This window comes from Ammospiza nelsoni, chromosome 6, assembly GCF_027579445.1.
Source record: "Ammospiza nelsoni isolate bAmmNel1 chromosome 6, bAmmNel1.pri, whole genome shotgun sequence".
Lineage (NCBI taxonomy): Eukaryota > Metazoa > Chordata > Aves > Passeriformes > Passerellidae > Ammospiza > Ammospiza nelsoni.
In genome coordinates, this window is record NC_080638.1 from 23097617 (window position 1) to 23118814 (window position 21198).

Sequence of the window (21198 nt, forward strand, 5' to 3'; positions counted from 1 at the left end):
TGCCATCTAAAATTGATCAGGCTTCTGTTATCTGGGATTTTAAACTGATGGCTAATTCAAATAGTGCACAGGTAAAGAATTTTGTATTCCTAAAATAAATCTGGCATATCAGAAATTTGGTTTTTGCATATACACAAAATACATCCAGAATTTTTGAAAAAAATCTTTAGAGCCATGATATAACTGTTGAATGCTGTTTATTTGGCATAATAATTTTGACGGGTTTGCATTTGACAACTTTCTGCACCACTGAAGAAATTTATGTGAAGTAGAATTATTCATTTGCAAACATCATCATTTCTTTTTTCATTAGATTAGTAAAACATGAAGATTTCGAAGACAAAATGAAAATTTCTTCTGAAATTAAGTGTAAATATCTCAAAGCTTTAAATAAAAACCTAAATTAAGAAATAAAAATATCATAAAAATAAACATCATGATTTACCTGTTCCTGTGTCTTACCACCAATTCTATTTGCTTCTTTTTTCTGCATCTAGGTTTCTCTCTCTCTCTCTAAAGAAATATACATCCTTTTATTTTTCTTGCTTCACAAGAGCATATACAGGCTACATTACCAGAATGTCAGACAATTTTTCACCTTGTAAAAGTGATGTAAGGGTGGCGCACCTTTATTGATACACTGCAAACATTATTGAGTATGTGCAAAGATATTAGGTTGATTATTCACAAAATTTGTTAACAAAGTGTTGTTATGTGTAGTAAGTTGTGCTGGGTTTGGCTGGGGTGGTGTTAATTTCCCAGTAGCATGTTCTGATATCATGGGGCTGGTTTAGATTCCTACAATATAAGTATAGCTTGTTATTACCAGAACCAGCTTGTTATTGCCAGAACTATTCTGAGCTTGCATAGTTCCACTGCAATAAGCCAGTAGCCACCAGTTTTTTTTCCTTCAGGAATTATTTTGGAAATCACAAGGTGTATAAATAAGCATCATACAGTTTATCCTACCAGAAGAAAAACAGTACTATTGTTTTCACTTAGTTTCTGCGGCAGGTTTTGGTGCAATTTTTAAGGTTCTCTTACAATTGACCCGCACCAGATGAACACTTACTCATATGCACCGAACAAGGTAAATAAATATTTAATGTCCAGACAGTTTATCCATGATGCAACCAACAAACAGCCACTCTCAGTATTGTTCTAACCATTAAATGCTGTTATATCTAGCAGATTAGTCTTGGTAGCATCATCAAAATTTAAGCAGATAATTCGTCTGCCAAATGCATCAGGATAAATCACTTGGAATGGATCAGAAGTGAAAAATTCTCAGAAAATCTAACTGACTCTTCCCAGGGATTAAAATATATTAGAAAACATCCTAAATTTTAGGTATAATTGCTGATATTACACTTCCTATATGTTTCAGGCTCCATATTAAAAGGAATCATGCCTATCACTGTAAGTTTTCAGAAAGACAAAGTAATAACAAATGAGAAGTTAATTTTTTTTTTCTTAAAACCTTTGAGTGCAAAGCATTGCATGTACACAGTTCACCAGGGGGACTGGGGAAAAAAAAAAAATCTTTCTGCCCCAAATCTGCCAGCCACTCAAAAAACCATACAATACTGAAACTGCTGTCTTCTTGGTTTATTTATTCTGCTTAATTTGACAATGGAACAACTCTGATTTGTAAATAGTATCTGGCTTTTACTTTTCTTGTGTTACCTTAATCTCTCTGGTCTTTGGGTGAGGCTTTTATTGACATTGCACCTTTTTGTTTTACTCTTCTTGACCTAAAAAGCAGCATAAGTGAAGTTTGCTAGAATTTTTGTATTTAGTAAAATAGTTTTCTTATGAGCTCAGTAGCTACACACTATGTAGCACAGGAGAAAATTTCTCAAGAGTTAAAACTGCATTTCGTGAATGTTTTCCTACAGTAGCAAACAAGACTTACACCTGTTTGTAAAAATTCCGGCTCCTCTTCAATAGCCTCTGTCTGAGTAACAAAAGTTCTCCAAAGGGTAGGGCTCTGGAGCTGAGCAAGTCATATCAGGGAATAAACTCCACTGTCAGCTCTTCCTTCAATTTTTCATTTCAAAAGCAGTATTATCCCTCTTGGTAAAAACAAAACACAAGGAAATACTGCAGAACATTTATCATACAGTAGTTCTTCAGAGCCAGACAGCATGTTTTACAAAAAAATCTTTGCTACCATATCCTTTCTTGCTTTATTCTTCAAGATTTCATTTGAAGTTCTATTTCTGCAATCTTCGTAAACATGATTTCCACAAGTTTATTTTTTGGTGAAGGTCCTCTGCACACACCACAATCCAAAAATTCAAGAGATAGGACAGTCTAATCTATTAGTACATATAATGATACTATTATTCCTGTAGAATTTCATCCATGAATTTGCCAATTTGTCAATACATTGATAGATAGCAATTCTTCCCCTTACATGTACTTACTTGCTTCTACCATCCCATTCATCACGTTTCTTTGAAACTTCCTGCACATGTGACATGTGGCAGAGTTCTCTGGGTTTGTAGCCTATTACTTAAACTTTGACTTTTTTATATATATATATATATATATATATATATATATATATACACTCTTTTATTCTTTTTTTTAGACTGTTTTATTCTTTTTTTTTTAATCTAAAAAAGAACATCTATGTCTCAGTTTACTAAGTTACTTTGATGAAGTATATTTAGGCTGGTATGAAGACTTCCTTTAATAAAGCACTATTATACACAGTGATAATGCATCTCTCTTCCTATGCTATATACAAGCTAATGTGTGGGGCAGTTTTCTGAGAGCAGAAGTCAAAACATTTGGGGGATGGGATCCCCATAACAAAACCAGGGTGCTCCATCTGCAGTCCTTCCTTGCCTTAAACTAGCAACTAACTAACAGAATTGCCAGCTGTAAGCTGCACAATCATTCAGATTGGGAAAGTCCAACTGCAGCAAGCCCAATGAGCCACATTTACACTCAACAATGCTGAATAATTTATGGTAAGCACACATAGCCTATTATGTGGTCAAAAGGAACATGCAAATGCTTTTAAAGGTGTTTTTGGGGGTTTTATTCTATGTGAAGTAATCACTTTCTGTGTTTTGCCAGCAAAAAAAAAAAGCACAAAACACAGCAAAAGGTAAATCCTATAATGCCATGATGGCAAGTATGCTGCCTTCTTTGGAAAATATCAAGAATCTGATAGCATTTAATAATTATCATCTGGAAAGTATTACACAAAACAGAAATAACTGTCAGTAAAGACATGGAGCTAATGCTCCATAAAGCATGTCTGATTTGTTCTGCAAAGCTTAAATATTTTTCAGGAAAGCCTTGTTGGGTTTTGTTTTCTAAAGAGAGCAAATATAGCACAGATGCAAACATCAATTACTCCATCCAAACAGAACAAAAGGTTACAAAGGTTACCTTCCCTTAGTGAAAACACAACACCTACTGTGTGCCAAGGTGAAGATAAACAGATTTCATTCTGTATTTGTAGTATGATATATCTCCATCATCATTGCATCGACAGAATTTTATCTTTTTGCATGATCCACCACCACTTAGTGTCACTGGATACTCTTTCAGTCCATTTTATACATCTGATGTGCCCTCTGGCTACATGTACTGGAAAGAGAGACTTTTGCACTTCGTTGGCCATTAAGACAGCTGCTTATGAAAATGAAAGAGAACTGAAAAAAGAAATGTTCAGAATACCATGAGAAAATGTCTATGAGATGGAGGAGTAGTTAATGACATTGAAATTGAATCAGTATGGTACCAAAGCTGCTTTGAATTGTTCTTGAAAGTGTTCTTTAGGGCCTAGGAGGACAAAATCAGGAAAACAGAAGGCAGAATGAAGAATTACAAAAAAAAATACTGTCACCCTGAATGATGTCTTCTCTATCTGTGCCCTTTTTGCTGCTGATTCATAACATGCACTGAGAAGTAACAAATATACATTTGCTCTGGCTTGGCAGAAAGGGCACAAAGAGTGCACAAAGTCAGAGCTTGCTGCTCATATTTCTGATCTTTTCCAGGTCTCCGGCTAAATGTTTCCATGGAAGCTTGAGAAGTGTCTCAAAATGGACTAATACAGTGAAATGGAGACAAAAGTTGCTTTCTTTTATATTTTCTGTTTTTCATACAGGAAATAGAAATTAGGTATTCACCATTTTTACACCACTATTTTTACCAATTGTTTTACTAAGATATTAGCTTAAAAATATGTATTGTAATTGGAGCATGAAATGTGGGCATTTATCCAAGTTAACAACATTTGAAACAGAAAATCATTTAAGTACTTTCTAATAGAGATGCCAGGAGTATGAAGCTTGTGTAAAATCCCATATTTTGTTAAGTGATAGCTTTGTCTCATAGTAATCTCAAACACAACTACTCCCCTAGGAAAAATCACAGCATCCTCAAATGGATTTCTTTGACACCCGCTTTTCTGAAGTTACTTTAAATTTTTGACCCTTTTTTTTTTCCTTTCAAATCAAACCATGTAAAACTCACAGAAAAACAGTTGTCTCAAGTTGAGAAAAAACAAGAGAGGGATATAAGAGTATCTAATAGCTAGGATTATACCTGCATTGAGATGTCTGTCTCCTATAATTCAGACCAGGACATGAGAACAGACTACTCTTTATCTCCAGAACTGTTACAGTAATAATTTTGGTCAGCTCTTTCATTTAATGCTGCTCTTCACATTCAAAAAAGTATTCCTACCAACTGTGTCCTAAGATGTAAAAATGTTGTACTCCGTCTTTGCATTGTTATGGACTCATTCAAAGTTCACAGGCTGATTGAAAAGAGCTGCTGCAGACCATTACAGAAAGTGCTACCAATCTTTACTACTCTGGGCTCAGCCAAGAAGCTTTCCAAAAATTATACCCTCAGAGCCTTGAGACAGGTTGTGGAAGCTCTCTCATTCTGTTACTGAGATGTTTTGGCTGTGTTCTGGAGAACAGGAGTGATCCATTTTCAGGTTCATGGTGTGCAGCAGCAGGGACATTTAAAGCTACACTGCTGCTCTGATTCATCTCAGATGTGTGTAGGGTGACAGTAGCTGTATTTTTCACATGGTCTGATAACATTCAAAGATGACTCCAGCCACAGGTCCCCCCCATGAATTAAGATCTGGGCATATCTGGTAGAAAACAATGCAGAGTTTAATGTGATCTAAGCTTATGTAGGTGACAGCAACAGAAATGGGGTAACTGTTCAATAAAATGTCTGCTTAATAAAACAATTCATAGCATTTAATTATTTTGTGTTAATCACCTTTTGAAATTTCAGGTGTTTCCTATTTTATTGCACCTTTGCCTTTCTCTGTGCAAGATGAGCTAGAGAAATATGTGCTTTATTTATCAATCATGTTCTTTATTTGTATTCATATTAGCCAACTGTTGGTGATTTACCATGCATTTTTAGCTATATCACCTAGTAAAGAAAACTTCTTCACCAGAATTTATTTTACTATTTCAAATGATGTTAAGTAGCTGATATTCCTCATAAACCTGCATTTTCACTTGTCTTTCTTTTCCTCTCTACTATTCTCATTACAGTGTGAGTCAATGTGAGAAAACATATGGCTGCTTCAGGTAGAAGTATGTGGTCATAGCCATACCATATGTAACAGCATTGTTTTCTTAAATACTAAGACATGGTACATTAAAAAAATATAATATAGACATACACAGATAACCAGAATGACTGAGAATGAATTAGCACAGACATTTTTGATTGCGGACAGTATCTATCTTCCAAAGGAACAAAATAGAATTAGGTAGCAAACATGAGTGAGTGACTATGTGTGTGGTGGATAGGTTATAGGTAAATTAATATTCCAGAACTCTGAATAGATTTGGAATTGAATTCAGTGAAGAAATTAGTTTAGTTTTATTTTAGTCAAATAGCATTATCCAAACTTAATTACTCTTCCCCAATGCTTGAAGTATTTCCATTTGCAGAAGTGACAATTCTCTAACAAAATTCGCAATGAATACCAGAACTGAAGTGATGCATCTTCTTTATGACATTGATATTTAGATTATTTAGACAGACATATATATATATAAATCACAGCCTGGCATCTTATCTTTGAGGGAAGCAGATATGCTAGAAAAACAACTGTGCACAGCAAATGTAAAACTATACTACCAAATATTTACTTTAATTTTTTATGAGAAAAATAATAATAACATATACTATGGCCACAACAGAAATGCATATGTAGAGCTGGAATTTATTTTCAGATACAATGCAGTTTGCAGAGATAGAAAAGAGCTAAAATTCTTTGTATCCATTTTTCGCACCACAGATACAACTTTACCATATGAATTCCATCCCTTTGCTCAACAAACAACAAATGAGAGATACACTTGGTAAGAATCAGTAGAGTATCCGGCTTCTTTTAATAAAGCAGTTTTGGAACATTTATCAAACAGAATTGTAACAGAATGAAACTTCAACAAAGAGAAGGATTGTCAGGATGCCAGTAAAACAGCAGCAACAAAAAAGCACCCAAAAGCAGTTTTGATATCAATACCTCAAAAATAGGGAATTTCAAACATCGCTTTTTAGAACTGCGAAGTGCAACTCTCTTACACTTCTTTGGTATATCAGGTTCAAAGTACTGTAAGACATCTATCAAAATTTTCCATCAAAACAAGATCGCTTCATCGCCTATCTGGTCTTGGCACACATCTCGCTTCCAAACCCAGCTGCAACCTTTCAGCTGACACCCAGTGCACGGACAGCTGCTCCCTGTGTTAGGGCCAAGCTGCCAGCTGTGTGACAGCAGCCCTGCACCTCTGCAGCAGCCAAGACAAGTAACAACTGGAAACAAGAGAAAACTCTCTAGCAAAGCAGCATCCCTGAGTCTGCACCAATAAAACTTCCCTCTGTTTAGCAGAAAAATAGTCCATAACAAGTATATACACAACCAAACTATTTTCCTATTTTTCAGTCACCTATGAGAGTTTTTATTTCCTTGGCCTAAAAGATCACAGGACCATATAACAATAAGGGTTTAAGAGCTAAACAGTGCTTCAAGCCTGTCTGCAAAACCAAGAGCATTCCAATCGTGGCAAATCCAAATTTGGAATTGCTGTTCTGACATTTTAAAAGACAGTCATGGAGAATTACAGTGGATAACATGTTTAATTTCTTCATCTTCAGAAGCTGTTTGTATGTAAATATATCAAAGCTCTAAGGACACAAGTGAGGGATCGGGGAGGGGGGGAAGGCATTTGCCAACACTTAGGATATAACATAAGAAGCTTCAGCTTGGTATCAACCACGCCGTACCTACCAGAAATATTTTAAATGCCAAGACCATAAACTGGTGATGTATAGGACATATCTTATTCCTGTTCCAAAGAGACTAGGATAACAAAATAATTCTGTAGTAATTTTACTGTCAGCCAGATGTGCAGTCTGAAAACTGAAAACCTATAAATGAGTCAGCAGAGCTTTTCATTTCAGTGAACAAAGTTGTATTTAACATGTGATTTGTGGCATAAATAATATTGTACTAAGTTGATGAGGATGAAAGTATCTAAGAAATGCAAATACTTAATAGAAATAAAGAATAGAAATAATAGAAATGAAGTTAATTTAATTTAAGCACATAAACTGCATTTAATATACGTGATGGTTTATGACAACTAGATTAACTGCATGTGGTTTTGATGTATTCTAAGCAAAGCCTTTTTTCATTCTTTCACTTTCTGCCCTGGGTGTGTGGAAGCAGCTCAGACACCTAATAATATTAGCCATACTTTCTCACAGGCATTAATGCCTGATACATTTCAAATCAATTTTTAATAAGCCCAGTACCTCAGCAGTCTGAGAAAGACTGAAAAAAAATTGTGTCTGGCTCAAAGCATCTACAGGATGTGTGGGAGGGGGCAGATCAAGTTCAGCAAAGGCAGAATAGTGCTCTGCCCCACACCCCATCCCCTTTGGAGCCTCTAGTGCAGCTGTCAGTCACTAGCACACTGGAAGCAAGGTCCCACCCCTGTCCTGCAGGCCCAGTATAGCCCAAGCGTGGCTATCAGAGCAGAAGCACCTCCTGAGGAAGGATGGCCACAGGAGGCCAGAGCAGAAAAAACACAAAGATTGCCCAAAGATGCACCTGGCTATGCACCGGGGCTTTGGAGGAAGCATTCTCCTAATTATTTTCCATCATATGGAAATGATTTATGATTTAACCAGAAAAAGAGCTTTTTATGATTTAACCAGAAAAAGTGTGACTGGACACTGGTACATGAGGAGGTCCTAAAGCTACTGGATTTTGAGACAGGAATATATCAAGCCCTTGGCCCCATTGATCCAGAGGACCCTTTGCAGGTTGAGTGGGGTTTTGTTATCCATGGGCTGTCAATTCATTTGTGGCACCATGGACCAGAGGATCCTACTCATCCAATCCAATTTCACTCACACAGCTTGAAGGATGCTGAAAAGCAAGACTGTAAAAGAAAAAGGGTGTGTGGTGAAATCAACCCTACAAGAAGCAGCAAGATTGTAGGAGAGCAGAGAATAATACTGAGAGGCCCCTTTAAGGTCCTTAAGACAAGGATTTTGGGCACACCACCCTCTTTTGGGGTGGCACAAAGGGAGACTGTCAGGAAGTGTATGCTCAGATAGAGCATTATAGCCACATTCACAGAGGGGAATTGTTTTCTCTCCCCAACCCCACCCACCTCAAAAGGGTGTTTTTAAAAGGAGATATTAGGTAGCTAAAATTTGCTAGACTAAAAGCAGCAGAAGAAACTGAAAAATGTTACTAAATTAGCAGTAAATTCACAACATCTTTGACAGTAGTTCTTTTGTTCTTCAAGCTGGCCCTAGAAATCAAAATGATAATCACAGAAGCCTATCCAAAGCCTTCATATACGTGTCTTTCTTTGTATCGCAAAAAATGTCTGCTAGAATGAAGCTGTATAAAGTTGGGCAGTTGAGACTCCAATAAAAACCTCACCTATATGAGAGTGCTCCTATGCAGAATGCACACAGAAGTGTTTGCTTGGGTGCACACGCTACAAATTCCTCACCTTCAGACAGTAATTGAAACTGATGAAACATCAAAGATTTATAACTACTTGAAGTACCACCACTTCTGCCCCCAAAGGGAAAAGCTAACCTCAGGCCTTCAACCTTCCAAATTAATAACCAGTCCTTAAAACTTAAGGTCTTTATTAGATGTTCAAATCTAATGTTCTTACTGTACCTCCTATGGTTTCCTCACAAATTTGCTTAAATAGGAAGAATTATTTAATTCCTAACAATAAACTTGGACCAAAATAAAAGAACAACATTGTGCACATTTAAAAGTATGTGCCAATACATCAGCAAGGAAACATATTATTATTACAAAATGCATGCCCAAAATTACAAGGCTTCAAAAGCATTTTTATTTCAAATCAGCTTTTAAAGAGTGTGATTTGTCTAACATGTTATTAGGACCTCTTCAGATGAAAGGAGAAAAATGGATTAATAACAAAGAGAATGCTGATTGAAATCTAATTTCTATTATCACAACTAAATGATGTTTTTGCATGCAGGCTGAAGCTGTGTATTTTGAGATATGCAGTCCCCTAACACAATGTCACTCATTTCTGTGCTCTTAGAGCCGTTTCCTGTTGAATTGAAAATAACAGTGCCTCAAGTAACTACACAGCATAAAATGCTTCCAGTTAGAAGCCAAGACTCTAACCGGAGAAAATAATTAAATCAATCATTCCCAAACAATGTTTTCAGCTGAAGAACAATATCCACATGAAATCTCTTTAAAACATTATGTACCTGGATTATTATCAGCACTACTCAGATGATTATATTTTCACCCCCCAAATCACACAGCAATAAAACTCCTAACAGAATTTCTATTCTATCAAATAATGATTAAAAAATAACAAAAAACACACAGAACAAACTGAATCAGGCAGAACTCTAGTAAATGAAAGATATTAAGGCAGTACGGAAACAAAACATCATGAGCTGCCCTGGGTTCACAGATCCTCAATGTACTGTCAAGTACCTAAAAATCCTGTAAGCTGGTCTGGAAGTTGGGAGTTAACCACAGAAGTGAAGCACCCTGAGCAAGACAAGCCTTTTAAAAGCACGGAGGGCTCCATCCCCAACACCATCTTCCAGGCCTTCAGAGTTCCTAGGAGCTACTTCTAGCACCAAAACACCCCAGCTAGGGGCACAGCCCAATTTCTACCTTGCAGGCTTTGTGGCATACAGCTTCCCTGAGAGAACTGTGTTTAATTAGCTACCAGTGGAAAAGCACTGTTATTCCTAAAGGTTATCAGGAAGCCAGTTGGGATGAAAGGCTGAGGACACAGATTTTAGTTTCCACTAATCTGCATTTTCTGATGTGAAAAAAAACCTCTTGCAAAATGTAGATCAGTTCTCACTAGTACTGACACCACCCTGTGGCTGCCAGAATTCCTTTGATTGCTGCATGTGCTGAAAACCAAACACTTGCAGCACGTGTGTTTAGTTGTCTTGTTAGCTCCTAGACTGAGGGGGGGTGTAAATAAATTAGTACTGCATGCAGCACAGCTTTTGCTAACTTTTTACAACAACAGGGACTAAGAGTCTTCCAAAAACCAGAGAGAAGGACCAGGCATCATAAAATTGTAATAGCAGAAAATGTAAATGATGGGATGTCACACATGGAAAGTTGAGGCTTATTGATCAGCTATAGCCAGTAGCTATGCAGTCATTTTAGGCCAGCTGCAACCTCTTAGTCTGCACAATAAAATGGTACTAAGATATTTAATTTTTTATTTGAAATTGATGGCTTCTATCACAAAATCTAATGAGCACATCAAATAAAAGAATTCATCTTCCCAACACAATGAAGAAAAATCTATTTTTTTCCCTAACAATGAAAACCTTGATCTTAAATCGTCTGATCATGACACTGAAAGTATTTATGAATCAGAAAAAAAACTATCTAGATGTTGATAAAGGGATGCCCAGTTTTTATTTTTCTGTCTAGTCCTCTAGGAAGCTACAAACATCGGTGTCAACTTCTCAGCTAAAACAAGAATTTTCACGGCACATCTTGAACTTTTTTTGTCCAGAGACCCATTTTGCAGCTTCTTCTTGTCATTTTTTCAGTAGAGAGCACAGACACACTGCAGTTTCCATTGCATAGCTTTTGCATCCCAGTTTGAGAATGCCCACCTATAGCTGAACACATTCAAACCACTTGTTCCTTCAACTGATAATTTGTTTGTGAAAATACCATCTTATATTAGGTAATTTACTTGCATAGTAGTTGGAAAGTTCACCTGAACAAAGAAAAGTTGGCTGGCTGTGTGTCAAACCTCACATTTAGGTTCTGACTAGTCACTAGATGTGGCACATCACCTCAGCCAGTGACATCTCTTCTACTCATTGACTGGAGTATTTCTATAAACAGTGACAGAAATCATACTGAAAACACTGAAAACCAGGATGTTTAAAGTCCTATATCTGTGTGAGTGCATGACTATTTGGATCAAAGATATTCAGTCCCCTAACGCTGGAGCCCATGAATTGTCCCCACAAATGTCTATGCACATAAAAGACCAAGACCATGCCTTGAACAAAGCTGAATCAATTAGCCTTTCAAAAGTCAAACAAATAACAGAGATACAACATGAACCTCAAGAACTGTGCCTTTATCAGGCAGGAAATGCTTATGGCAATGAAATCAAACATCAACAGGAGAAAAGTTCAGTCTGTTGTTCCACTAGCAATACCAGAAATCATGCTGCTACTGAGCAGCGACATTGTTCCACACACATCGCCCTGGGAAAGAGCAAACGAACTTTTAAGCCTCCCTTTCTGTGCTAGTGCATTAAGTCAGAGAAGGTCATTAATACTACTTAGCATCTCCTTCAAACTGAAAATTTTAATCAGATTTTACACTTCTACCAGGCACTGTGTAGTTGTGTTTTTGCAGTTCCTACCAGAAAAGGTCACAATACCGCTATTTTGGGGGGAAGTTAACGCATAAAGGCACTTACTTAGTGCCAGACCATTTTGCTGAGCAGGTAGGCCCTGTATAAATTTTTTTTTTTCAGAGCTTTGCTTCGCAATTATGATGGATTTTAACTTGTGCTGCTACAAACCTGCCTATGTGAAGCTTACAAATTATTAGTAGAACCTGATGAATATTAATGTGCTAAGTAAAACAAGGGGATAAAAATATCTTCCAAAAGGTATTGCCTCAGACAATCTGCCGCTGTCACAGCTATCACTTAGCTGCTGCTGTGATAAAAAAAATACATTAAGAAACATCTCTAACCAATGGTTTCTTTGGTAAAATCAAATAATAATCACTACCTAAATTGAAGACATAATCAGGGTTACAGAAAATTTTAACTTACATGTTGTTCAGAAGACCCAAGAGAACATCAGTCTGTTTTCTTTCTGACTCAATAAATAATCACAATTTCTTGCAGTAAAAGAATTCATTTCTGAAAGACAACAATAAATAATAAAAAGATAAAAGTGAGGTTAAATTATTCACAGTTTTTGGGGGGTTTTTGGTAGCCACACTGTGATAATAATATCAAAATACATTACTACAGCTGGGAAATTTACAGGAACATGGTACAACTTCATTATATCTTCATTTGTAAGGGAAGCAAATTATTAATATTTTTAATACTCAAGGTGCGTTTATTGTATAGGTTAGTGTTACTTGCACTGTAGGGAGTTTAATATTTCTGTTTTATTCTGTACCACCAGGAGCAAAAGTTTTATTTTCAAGAAGCAAGTATTCTCAATTTCTACCAAAAATGCCTTTCACATATAGTCTAACAGAAAATGGGAGCATGTTCAAAAAAACCCTAACATTTTTCTTATGTAAAAAAAAAAAAAAAATCAGATTTCCCTTGAATATTAATGAGGAAAAGATGTGAAGAAAATCCGGCATATCATATCCCAGCATACCTTCCTTTATCCCTTTTCAATATGTATTAATGAGAACACATGAAAAAAAAGAAACAGGTAGGCTGAATAATAGACTCTTGCAGTAAAATCAATTTAAGAGTGGAATAGGCTGGCAAGAAAATGAAGACTACTCTATACATACATACATGTGAATATATGCTCTATATACAGTTTGTTTCTACAGCTTTGAAAGAAGCTTAAGAGGGCATAACTTTCCTTCTAGTAGGAAATTATACTGATTTTAAAAAATCAGTACCTGTAAACAAACCCTAGTTAGCAAGTCTTGTTTCTTATCCTAAAATAACAAAACATTATAAGATTTCCATCAGTGTTGTGACTTGCTGTCAACAGGGAATTTCAAGCATTTTTGACAAGAGAATGTATTCTTTCAGATTCCTGAATATTTTTAACTGAATAACTAAATTATTAGGTTTCTTTCCTTACTGTTTGTGACCCCTGTGAACCAGTACTCAGCCATCCGACAGATGAGGACACTAAACAAAATAAGGGAAAAATTACTTAGAAGATTTTAGTAATTTTTAACCTTTCAAGACTGAGAGAAGATATTACTGAGGGTACTATTTTCAGTGAGAGAATATGTCAGGTTATCTCTACTAAGTCCACACACCCTCTAAAGCTTCATCAAATTCTTACAAAGAAATAAGGGGTGGCATGCAGGTTCTCATGGAATGAGTGCTGGTAGCCTGACACAGCTTTCCAGTTTTGTCAGCATTTTATCGAACAATAATTCTGACATCCTGCATTTATCTAACCATAAAGAAACAAGACTGGTTACAAGCAACTTGATTGAGTGGAAGTTGTCCCTGCCCACAACAAAGGGCTTGAACCAGATGACCTTTAAAAGGGTCCTTCCAACTCAGCCTATTCTATGATTCTTTTATTCCCAATAGCCTCTTGCCTAGTTTGACAACTTCCAGTTGTTTAAAAGTCGTGTATGGGTTCACAGAAAGTAAACAAATGCATGAAACACAGTATAACTATCTTTCCATGTAAAACTTAGGTATCTGTAGCCTTTCCCTCACCAAACTATCTCTTATAAGAAAAAATTTCAAAAGATTCATCCATGCGCAGCTCACCTGCTTTGACTTTCATAGAAATGTCTCCACAGGACCAACTAAAATATAACTTATTCCTGCAGCAGTTCAATGCAGCCTTTCTGCCTCGGATAACGTAGTGAAGCTTTGTTTCACACCCATGTGTGTGGCCACATCATATTAGGACTGCCACCTAAGAGTATAAGTGTGGTTAGGGCCTACAGTGACCACACAGAAATATCTAGCCCCTGGTAGCATCTGCTTATTGTGAATATACAGAGTATGGGAGAAAAGATCACTAGAGTAAAAATATTAGAAATTTGAGTGAGAAAAAAATGAAATGAAACCAGAGAAATGTAAAAATTGGGGGGAAAAATCTATTTAGTGACAATTAAGAAGTCATTGGTATGGCACATTACAGAAGATAATTCAGGGAAGAGGAAGATTATAATAGTTTTATGAAGAAATAAAAATATTAAGTCCTCTAAAATAGTTCATCTCACAGTCCATGCTCAAGTAGTGACCAAAATTATCGCTATTCAACGTGAAGAGCTGAAACCAATTTTCTTCTCATGCAAAAACATTTTATATTTTTATAATCACTGCTGAAAGTTTAACACTGGGACTTTAGAGGGAAAAGCAGTAAGAGAAGAATGAATTAAGGTGAGATACTCTATATGTGAAACCACATTTAATCAGCATGATGCAATATTGACGTAATTATAAAATTTTGCACAAACATTAGTCAAGGGTGTTATAATTAGTGCTGTCTACACTGCAGAGGGTCTTGAGCTTGAAACATTGTAGCTAAGAGAATGAAAATGATTAAACATGGCAAGCTGAAAGACAGCAAAATGTGTATGATGTTTTCAACATCCACGCCCCCAGAGCAGTGTAGCTTACTTTTATTTATTAATAGTCTCCAAATGCAGGCCTTCAGAAGAATTCAACTAATCAACTAGCACACACACTAATCTACTGAAATAGAGCCAAGGATATTCAGCCAGCCTTCTGCCTACTTGCCCTCTAGTTACTTCAAGAAACTATTAGCAGAGAACATCCATGACAGTATTTCTCCCTTGTTCTGTTATCCTTACTATTATATGGCCAATATTTAAAACTAGAAAATAAAAAATACAAGTTTCTTTGTCAGCTGCAGTGAGAATGAAAACAACTCACTCTTCAGTGTAAAAACCCACTCTACAAACCTTGGGTAATTTCACTGGCTTTTGTTTCCTACTATCACATCTGTATTTATCAAAACTTCTCCAGTGCCCAGATGTAAACAAAATGCCCCACCCATAGTTAAATGGAAATATCCCTATGTCATACATACATTTCTATTGCATTTGTACTTAATTTTATTTTAATTTGCCACTTCAGCAGCGGAGTAATGTGTTAAATGTACTTTATAGTCCTCTAAAAGGCCCAGCTAGGTGCAATACTGACTCTTTTCAACTTGTCTGTCCTGCAAGTTCTCCAACACTAACAGTTTCTAGTTACTCAACTACTTCCAGTTTCAATTATTATTGCCTGTATTTTAACTAATTATTAAAAGTAAGCTTTTAATTAACCCTTTTTCATAATGATTCACTGAATAACTCATCTTTTTTTCATCATCTTCCCTTTATAAAGTCTTATAACCCTTTTTATAGCTATAAAACACATTTTGACCATCTTTCCAAATTTATCCTTAAATAGACATTTCCTCTGCACATAATCACATCTCCATGTTGCTTTTTTACTTTTTGGTTTGGCTTTTTTTGGGGGGGAGCAGTTTGCAACAAAGGCAACCCATAGCACTACCATGCAAGGTAAATGAAGTTTTCTAGATGACAGAAAGAGCAGCAGAGTGGACACAAGGCCAGCCAATTAGCCCACAACAAAATGTGTTCAGTGCTAGTCAGTCCTTTTATATTAACTTAGAGGAGCATAAGGTAATAGGGTAGAGGAGACTAAAACAATGCTTATAATGAGCAAAATAGGGAGAAAACGTAACAACAGAACTTTTTTTTGCTGAAAAGAAAAAAAAAAGACCGAAGTCTGCCAAATTTCAGTAGTGTTGGGTAAACAGAAGGGCCAGTCAAGGACTTTGCATAAGGCTGAATTTTCATATTGAAAATGAGTTAGCGTACCTGAAGCTTATGAAACATTGCTCTTACATTTCAAATTATTTCTTTCTCTTAAAAACATTAGAACACAAATACAACAGTGCCATGGACAACTTTTCAATCAAAATCCCTCTGAGAATTCAGAATGCTACTGTCTAAGAGCCAACACAAATTAAGTACAAAATAATTCAAGCTAGTGCTGGTGTTACTAAAACAAATTTCAGAAGTTATACAGCTACACTGAATTAACTGGAAAAGCTCTGGTTTTGGTCAGCATTTCTACAGCTCAAAAGCTAAGCAGATAATGTAATTACTACAGGAGAGCTTGGGTAGTTTTATGCTTTATCCAAAAGGAAAGGGGATAGCTTCAAACTCTCTTTCTAAGGCACTGGTTCCACACCGAGCCATTAAGGCACAGTAGTGCCTGCAATTCACAAGCTTCTCTGCTTTCAGCTTTGTTTGTTTTAGAGCTGCTGCACAAGGAACAATCAGTGAAAGCTGCTCATAGGAAGTGAATTGAGCAGCACTTTGAACTTCCAGGAGTCATACAGAGCTTCTCAGAAAGCTCTGTATCATTATTCAGTTCATTGCAAGAAGTGCTGTCTGTAGCTGCAGGAACATTCATGACATCAGGTGGTGTTGCTTTGGGGTTTAACAGTTACACTACATCTCACAAATAAATTACAAAGACTGGAATTTTTCTTTTGCAAAACCACTAGAGAGACTTACTCTTTCCTAGTGCATCCTCCTGCCCTCTTTCCTTAACCCTAATAAATACAGTAAACAATGTCAAGACCTGCCGAGACAAAATATTATTGTAACCAACCTATTTTCACAATTTATTAACATTATGAAAAAATGCAGAATCTTTTCAGAACCACGAACAGGGTTGCTGCCTCCCATGAAGAGAGAAGAAATAAATATGTTGTAGGCATTATTAGGCATACCTATTCCTTCCTCTTTTTAGCCAAATGCATTACAATTCTATTTTGAACATTATTCCTGTATTTGCTATATAGTTCAGGGCCAAATTTCTGGAGGAGAAAGGAAGACACAGAAAGCAAATTCTATTTAATTTCTGGCAGTCCATGTGTTACTAGGGCAAAAAAACCACAGAGGTATTTGTGAATCCTGGTTACTCACAGAACTGAGCTGTTTGAAATCAATGGATTTTAAGGTTTCCTGACAAGGGACACTCAAAATTTACAGGTTAACATATCCAAGATTCACTTGATTTCCTGCACCTCCCCCGTGAACTTTGCCATGCTTCTTAATCCTCAAATTTAGCCAAGGGGAAGTGAAAAATTGTTGAGATTACTGATGGAGCACAGGTACACAGCTCAGAAAAAACAAGATCAGTGCAAAAGTTTAAGCAGGCTTTATCAGCTTTAAGGCCTGAAATGGAAGCTCTGCATGTCAAGAAACTAGTTTCAGTCTGGTTGCTGTATTTCTACACTCTCAAAAGCAAGCAGAAAGGGAATCACATCAGTTAAAACAGACCTGAGAAAACAATTCATGTTACATTTCAATTCTGAGACTCTCTCATAATTAAAATGTAAGATGTTACTTAAACTTCTGTATTGTGTTTATAAACATGTAACTCAGTTCTTGGCAATTTCTTTACATTTCTTTGGAAAAGCAAAGTGCTTTTTCAAAAAGTGTTCAAACATTAATTGCCTGCTTAAAATCCAAATGCTTGCATGAAACTACAAACATCATCTAAACAGTAGGCAACCTAAAAGCAGTCCAGACAATGCCACGGGAATTTATGTCATCCGCATAAATTTGATGGAGTATTTAAAAAACAAAAACATAACGCAAGAACTGCAACAAGCTAATAATAAACTGTCAGTGATAATAAAATTAGAACTCATAAGTGGATAGCAGGCAATAACACTGATTTTTTACCAGACCTCATGGGGTGGTGGCTCCCATCTGACTACTGTTAATCACATGGATAAGAAAAACACAGAATATTTTCAAAAGTTCCTGCCAGTTGCCAAGAGAGATTCTTGTCAACATCATACTAAAAGGCTATAACATTCATGAAAGCAATTAGCAAATGGTAATTAAGTTCTATTACACAATATTTGCAACTATTTGCCTTATTTATACTCATGCCCTCACCTGTACATATGAAAATTTTTGTCATAACAGAACATAGACATATGCTAAAGTTAAAATTGAAGTATTCCTTTAATCTTTTTATTTAAATTGCTATTGGTCAAATTACACCTCATTTTTGAGGCTGTTTTACATTGGGAAAGAAGCTAGTCACTATGAATAAATCCAAAAGCAAATATTAGAAAATATACTGAAGTAAATTGAAAATCACATGGAAAACATATGAAGAATTTAAGTGACACCAACCCACCTCCTTTAGTGCATAATTCAAAATTTTCAGTGTCACTGACTAGTTGTATAACCTTTCAATAGAAAAATAAAACTATGCAGCTCATTGAAACTAATCAAAATTTAACAGGTGTTAGCTATGAGCTTGAAAGTATTTGTGAATTATCTATAGATGAACTTTAAGAACATGAAAAAAAATTCAAATTAACAATGTTATTAAGAAATTATCAGCTTGTTAATCAATAATCAGTTCACAATTTTGACCTACATATTAAAAACCAGCTAATTATTCATCTGTAGTTTCAGAAAATCACACTGCTGTATTACCAGCAGATTCACTACAAAGCACTGCATAAAACCTTGTAGCACCATGTAAGCAGAATCCTTACTAATCCAATCCAACAGCCAAACAAATAAAGCCCATAATATAACACTTATCACCATACTTTTGTCCTCATCTTTTAATTTAGAGTTTGAACAAGAATCAGTTTATTGCTAACTGAAGTCACAACAGCTGGAGAGCATGCTACACTGAAAGTCTCTGAAAAAGAATCTGTAAGGAAAGTTTGAAAGATGATCAGAAGCAAGGAAGATTAAAGCAAGCTAGAAGTCATTCCAAGTGCTAAAAGAAGCAGGAGAGAAGGCATAGAGCTGAAAGTGAAAGAAATGAATGAAGGAAATTATGTGTAGGATTGAATAAATATCACTTTTTAAACCCAGTAAGCAGCTGAACACACCCAATTGCTCGCTTACTTTTTGACCTGCTGTGTAAGAAGAATTGCAATGTTAAAACTGTGAAAAGTCATATGTTGGAATAGTTTAATATGACAAAAAAATGGTAGATGCCTTTTCCACCCCCTAAAAAAAAATAAACCCAAGAAATACTAATGATTTTTTTTTTTTTTTTTTTAACTCTAACTCATTGCTCACCATCATCTGACTAGGTTCAAGCAGTCCCTAAGCAAGAGCAGTACCTGCTCCTTTCTCCCCCTCACTGTTTGATTGCTGAGCATGACACATTATGGTGTGTAACATCCCTTCGGATGCTTGGGCTCAGCTGTCCTGGCTGTGTCCTCTCCCAGCTCCTTGTACACTCCCAGCCTGCTCACTGCTGGGCAGTGGGGGATGAAAAGTAAGTCCTGATTTTGTGTAAGCTCTGCTCAGCAATAACAAAAAACATTCTTGTGTTATCAACACTGTTTTCAGCACAGGCTACTCCAAAGAAAATTAATGCAATTCCATCCAAAATGGGTACAAAAGCTTCAGAGGTTAAGACCTACAAGACCTCAGCACTGAAACAAAAAGTTAAGAATTGCAAAGGACTCTGAAGGTGAACTTCAGGTTGTACAAGGCTAGAGATCAGAGGGGATTTGAGACAGATATGTGAGGTGAATTTAGTAAAATAATAAGGGGAGTGATTTCAGTATATACCCTAGAGAGATCTACTGGTTATGAAGGGAATTAGCAAGCAATACACTAGGAGAATATCAATTAATATAATTATTTTTATAGAATGCAGACAGTGTTTCAGTAAGATGCCTTGCTTTTTGCTTTCATTTCTGTCCATAATTCTTGCACATCTGCCTTTTTGCAATCCTTTCAGATTCACTTAGAACTGCTCCCACCCTTCCCTCCTGCTCCTACTAAGGCATAATGGCCTTTCTCTTTTTGTATTATTTTTCTGAGTCATGATCTCATGCTGAATAGCATAGTCCATTCCCCCATCCACTTAAGATGTTAAAGTAGGTTTAGGAATATACTTATGTCAAATTATAGAGAATTCTAAATAAAATGACATTTTCCCAGGTTTGAAATCCTATTCCTTTTGAAGCAGGTTGCTCTTGGTGCAGGAAGTGTAAACCTTTAGTGCAAGATGTACTCACAGATATACACAACTCTTTTCTGTATTTATAGTTTCCAAGAAGTAACATATCATGTCAAAGTAATTTAATAACCATTACTTCATGTATTTGTTCTTCATGGCTAATATCAACAAATCCTGGCCACCTGTCTCTTTTCTGCTTAAACATTCCTCTGAAAATATTTATCAACTCTGGTCTCACTACTAGGATTTCAAATTTTCAAGCCAGCTTCCCCAGACACAGAAAACACCTTAAGGTAAGGATGAGAGATAAAAAGACTGTGTTATTAATAAGGGAGAATCTTTCTCCTGGTTCTCAGTTCCCAGGCAACATTCATCTCAAGATGAGACCTTGAAGTGATAGAAACACAGACCCAGAAAACTATTTCACATCAATACTCAAGACTCGCTTATTATAATTTTCCTCTGTCCTTGGAAGGAGCTTAGAAAAACTTTCAGACAAATAAGATACTTTTAAAATACTTATAATAAGCATATTTTAAAAGGAGAAAATGAGAAATAGATTCCAGGGCTATAGTGATGATGATGATGATTAAATGAAAGAACTACTCAAATGAAAGATTCAAATAATGCTGATCACTAAAGCAGGAAAATAGAAATGAACTGGTATTTTTAATAACTAGTTTAGAATTAAAGAAACACTTAAATCAGAAGTTTTAATGCTTATTAGTGTTGAATAATTTCTTATGGTGGCTGAAGAAGGGAACCCTGAAAATTAAGTAAGTTTGGCATACAGAAAATTAAAGGAAAAAATAAATCAGTGAAACAGAGCTCTGATTTCCCCACATCCACTGCATTCTACCCCAAATATCTGAAAGATGAGTGAGGCCTTAAGAATACCTATGGGAAG

The 21198-nt window shown here is 36.0% G+C and overlaps 1 protein-coding gene across 2 annotated transcripts in view; it reads right to left on the reverse strand.

Moving 5' to 3' along the window:
- The window catches only part of LRRC4C (leucine rich repeat containing 4C), a 482222-nt gene that overhangs the window by 270407 nt on the left and 190617 nt on the right, over positions 1-21198 (reverse strand). For both annotated transcript variants that reach the window (XM_059475094.1, XM_059475093.1), the window contains exon 2: positions 12381-12470. The gene's annotated coding sequence lies outside the window, so the exon portion shown is untranslated. The remainder of the gene's footprint in view (positions 1-12380; positions 12471-21198) is intronic.